We start from the raw sequence: 5,573 nt of genomic DNA on the forward strand, positions 1-5,573 counted from the left end.
TGTGACTTTTAGGGACCAGTTGATCACCGCCATCAGTATGACAATAACGTCAAACTTATCTAGCAAGCCAACCGTTATTGATAAACGTGGACCAACTGATAATAATACAAAAGTTTACCCTTTGATCCTTTTAGAGATTTAAATGTTATTGCACTAACTGTAGAGGACACCAGCCCCAACATTTATGTGTACAAAAAGTACTAGAAACACTCAACTACTACGACTCGTGAGAACGTGTCCGTAATCTAGAGTGTTAGACAATCCTATGACCAAGTGAGATGCAAAGAGGGGAAAATGCACATAATATGAAACAGGGGTTGTATCGGGGATAGGGAGAAGGACGAAACGGGATTGTTGCAAGCAACATTTGGTCACGTGAGGTTCAAATCAAGAATATCCAAAATACCGCTTTTTCCATCTCTTATTGCAACACATGAGACACGTCTATGCCCTAACATAGAATGGATCACCAAAACTATGCAAAAATTGCATAAACCCAACACAAATTGGAAAAATTTGAAAATACTCCTCTTATTTCAACAAATGCTAACGTCTACACCCTACCAAAAACTCGGTTTCCCAAGTCTTGCAAAAATTGTGTAAACCCGACTCATTTTGGAAAAACATCAAATTGCCCCTTTATTTAGCAACGGCTTTTTCTACCCCTTTCAATGATGAGGAGGGGTGTTGCTTGCCTTTTTCTTTTCGTAACACATATATATACAACACAACTAACTCTTTTCGGATTTTTCAAATTTTTTCACTTTTTTATTTTGTTTTTCATTTCAACATTAATACCTCTTATTCATTTATGTGAAAATGCCAAAAGAAACCAATACTCCGACCCAATAGGACCCAAGACACCACTTAGCTCACTACTATAAACATGACTCATTCTTGATCAAGGAAGGTCGTTTATAGGATGTAGTTCATTTTGTGGTTATGCCAAGTGAAATACGCTAAGGCTCAAAAGGGGTGAATCAAAAGAGGAACCAATGCAAGGGTCGAAACAAGGCTTATTTAGGCTATGTGAGGCTCAAGTATATGTAAACAAATTCGTTTCATAAGATGTGCATAAAAGGAAAGCAACTCACGGTCTGAGGACGGAATGACACACTTATGCGTCTAGACATAACACGTCTCGCAAGGAGACCTACTCACAATCCTAAGTGGGGGTCGGGTATGAATGCACCGACCCTAGGAGGCTCTAATCCTCACATTTGAGTAGCTAGATCGAGGTCTAGGTCTAGCCTACGGTCCTCTCGGTTTCACAAGGCGGCCAAAACTTGGTGAACATGCCCTTTTTCCATATGCTAACCATGTGACACGGGTGTGAGCCACGGGGAGGGGGAAGGCACGGTCAAGACATAACTCATCATTTGGGTATCATAATCCCTCCCTAGACCAAATTTTTTTGAAAACATGTATTCACAAACTCAATGCAAACGCAAATTAAGCACAAACAAAACTATACAAGACACAATGCATGCGGAAATTAAACAAACATGAATGGAAACGTGCAACAAGTTTGACTAATCCTAGCAACACATCAACACCAACTCACCAATCCAAAATTTCCCAGAAGGAACATCCAAGGCATCAAAATTCCCATCCTCCTTCAAATATGCAAGATATATAAAGAAAGAATGGTAGAGGAGTAAGAGATTAGAACGAGTTTACCAAGCGGTCTTCTAGCTCCTCTTTGCCTCAAATGTTTGATGTATGCCAAAGGTTAGTCAACAAACACACATATATATACAATGCAATATTTTTGTGATTTTTGAATTTTTTTCTATTTTTAGGGAATTTTTTGAATTTTCTTAAATTTACAAGTATAAATGTATATGCACAAATATAAACAATATTCACAAAGTGGATATTTTCCTCCCCGCACTTGAAATTTACATTGTCCTCAATGGAACAAAGTATAGGGAGAGAATAGGAAAAATAAACAACATATTTTTGGTGGTTTTTGAATTTTTCGAAATTAAAGAACATGTTTTTGGATTTTTTGAATATTTGAAAATAAATAACATGTTTTTGTATTTTTAAAATGATGGAATTTCCTCCCCACACTTATTTATTTACATATTTCCAATGGAAATAAATGTGTGGAGGAAATTCGGAAATGAAATACATGTTTTTGTTGATTTTTGATTTTTCAAATTTTTAGTGATTTTCAAATAAGTATGCAATGCGTGATCTAATCTATATGCAATATTGAAATACGATGCAAGCTATAATATATGAATGCAAAGAGAGCTAATTTAAATTAGCTCCTTTTCGAATCATGTCACTAAATGCAAAATGCGGTAAAAACTTAATTAAAGAGAAAGAGAATATATATATTGCGGTGGTTCTTAAGTAACTCCACCAAACCTCTTCATTCAAAGACTTCATTCAACCGGGATCAATATCCCTAGATCCCACTAACCTTCCACCTTCAACACAAGAATAGACAACACACGAACCCTTGGTCTTCATCATCAAATTATACAACTTACTCATGGCATCTTGAACTTCTTGCCATTTTCGGTTCATTTCTTCTTAAAGCTTTTCCTTAGTCTCTTTGTCAACATTAGGGTCACATACCCTCTTTCCTTTCGATCTCTTACTCCATCTTTTTGGCTTCTTCTTTTCAATTCTTGGTTTTGATTTTGGAGAGGCATTGGTGCTAGAATTGAACTTGGTTTCCCAAGTCTTGCCCATTTCCCCACACTTATCTTTAGCATCCACTTCTTCTTTAAGGAACTTAGCCGGTGGCTCATCATCAACTTTCGGCTCACACGTAATCAAGCGTTCCATGTTCTCATCTTCATTTTCATGGAGTTCTAAAGTTTCCACGGCAAACATGTTTTGAACCACGGGTTTCTTTGAAGCATGCGGTAGCTTGAATTCAACTTTTTCCTCCCCGACCTTGAATGACAATTGTCCCTCTTTGACATCTATGATGACTCCTCCCGTGGCCAAGAATGGCCTACCAAGAATGATACGAGAGCATCTTCCGATGGGGATGTCCAACACAACAAAATCGGTAGGAATTGAAAGCTTACCAATTTGAACCATGATATCCTTGAGAATCCCATTTGTAGATTTGATTGTTCCATAGGCAAGTTTGATTGTAATGGAAGTGCGGGCTAAGCTTGAAATATTCAACCTCTTCACAAGGGAAAGTGGTATGACACTCACACTTACCCCTAAGTCACACAAAGCACTATCCACCTTTTGGTCACCAACGGTACATGGAATTGAGAAACTCCCGGGGTCATCAAGTTTAACGGGGATTACTTTATACTTGACCACATTGCACTCCTCACTTGAGGCATCAAGCTCATGGCCACTAATGTCCACTCTTATAGAAATGACTTCTTCAAGGAATTCGGAATAATGGGGCATATCCACCAAAGGTGGATTGAAGGTCTCCATTTTCATTACCAAGTCCATAAACTTGTCATACCTTGAAGTATCATTGGTCCCTTCTTGCTCGGCCCAAGAGTGTTCTTCCACTATGATCATCTCTTCTTTCTCCGGGTTCCTCTCAACTTTTACCATCACATTTGGTGCTTCCACAATTTCTTCAAGCACCAATTCTTCACTCATAGTAGTTGGTGCAGTAATAGCCATCTCTCCCTTATCCGGGTCGACTTCAACATACAAGCTTGTACCATGAATTGTCATTATTTGCTCAAGCACATAATCTCCCATGCTCTCTTTTTCGGGCTCATGGTCAACTTCTTGGAATGTTTCCATAGCCATGGAAAAGGGAGTAGTGTATGATAACTCCTCTTGACTTGGCAAATCAAATGACTCTTCTTTTTCCTCTTCAACTCCAACCATGATAGCATTAACTTCCTTTGCCTTCATAGGGTCCCTTGGATTTTGCCCTTGTCTTAGAAATACACACGGTGGTTTGTGAGAACTCATGAGAGCTTGGGAAGCCACTTTAGCTTCAAGACTCTTGATTTGTTGTTGGGTATTACTTGCCAAATCCCCTATCAACTTCACTAAGTTGTCATATTTATCATCTCACATGGTATTACTTGCATGGGGTGGTGGCTCTTGGTTGAAAGGTTTGTTAGGAATTGGAAGAGGAAAGCCATATCCTTGATCTCTAAAGTTATACCTTTGATTATTGTTGTATCCTTGATTATTCCAATTGTTGTTGTTCCATTGATTGAATCCTTGACCAAACCCTTGGTTGGCTTGGTTTCCTTGGTTTCCTTGGTAAAAGTTTGGATTACCTTGGTTCCCTTGGTTACCTCCATAATCTTGGTATGCTTGAGATTGGTTGGCGAAGTTTTGGTTGGATCCTTGGTTGTTGTTGAATGAGGGCCTAGGTGAACGGTTGGAGAATTTGTTAAATGCTTGGAAAGCATTCACCTCTTGCACATTGTTCCCATCAAAGTTGTTGTAATGGTTATTTGCACATACTTCATAAGTGTGACCCATCCCTCCACATGACTCACATGTTGATCTTTGCATCACTTCCTCCATGGATGGTCTATGAGAAGTGGTAGTTTGATTCACTTTTATTTTTTTTTTGATAAAATGTAAGTAATATATCAAAAAGGTAAAAATCTTAACCATACATGGAGAAAGGAACTATAAGTCTCTCGACTTAACTGGTCCAGTCCAAACATAACAATGAGAGTTAGGGAAAGCCACGAAAATCTACACTCAGCCCAAGACTCAGCCCAACCAGGAAACAAACCAAACCATCCTTATTTGGACAACAAATCCAAATTAGGGACAACAAAACCTAATTAAAAATCTTCAAACAACTTCATCTTGCAGTCACTTCTCCGTCTTCAACAAAACCGTGTCTTCACCCAGATCTGCTATTTGTTAATGATTCGTTGGTTCACTTGCTTCTTCTTACTCAACTCTTCAAGATTTTTGGTGAGCATATCAAGCTTAGCATTAGTCTCCACATTCACTAAGAATTCGGGAGGGTGCTTACTTCTTCTCAAGACATTCACTCTTGTGACATAGTTTGCCTCGGAGTCCACCATTTTCTTGATTAGAGTAGTGCCCTCCTCATCACCCAAATGATCGAATCCTCCTCCCGCGGAGGCATTCACCATTTATTTTGTTCTTGGCAACAAGGTTTGGAAGACGGTTTGGGTGACATACCAATCCGGAATCCCATGGTGAGGGCAACTAGCGATAAGGTCTTGATATCTATCCCATGCTTCACTCAAGGATTCTCCATCCTCTTGTTGGAAAGTGTGGATCTCATTTCAGAGCATGGCGGTCTTGGATGATGGATAGTACTTGGCCATGAATGCCTTGGCTAAAGCGTCCCAAGTTGCGAATGTGTCCGGAGGGTGAACATTCAACCATCGATCCGCCTTACCCGTCAGAGAGAATGGGAATAACATCATCCTTAAAGTGTCTTCGGATACCCCATTCTTCTTCATCATAGAGACTTTTCTCTTGAACTTTCTTAGATGAGCATGAGCATCTTCTTCAATATGCCCCCCGAACAAATATTTTTCAATCAACCCCACTTGGACGAGGTGCATCTCAAAGTTGTTGGGAGCCAAGGTGCCGAAATTAATTGGGTCACAAGC

General features: G+C 39.4%; 1 non-coding gene across 1 annotated transcript; it reads left to right on the forward strand.

Annotated features, from left to right (window-relative positions):
- The first annotated feature begins 5,142 nt into the window (after positions 1–5,142).
- On the forward strand, positions 5,143–5,249 carry LOC141615534 (small nucleolar RNA R71). Its single transcript, XR_012529951.1, has one exon. It is a non-coding gene; the product is annotated as a small nucleolar RNA R71 (small nucleolar RNA).
- The last annotated feature ends 324 nt before the right edge of the window (positions 5,250–5,573 follow it).

Source organism: Silene latifolia, chromosome 11 (assembly GCF_048544455.1).
Source record: "Silene latifolia isolate original U9 population chromosome 11, ASM4854445v1, whole genome shotgun sequence".
Taxonomy (NCBI): Eukaryota; Viridiplantae; Streptophyta; class Magnoliopsida; order Caryophyllales; family Caryophyllaceae; genus Silene; species Silene latifolia.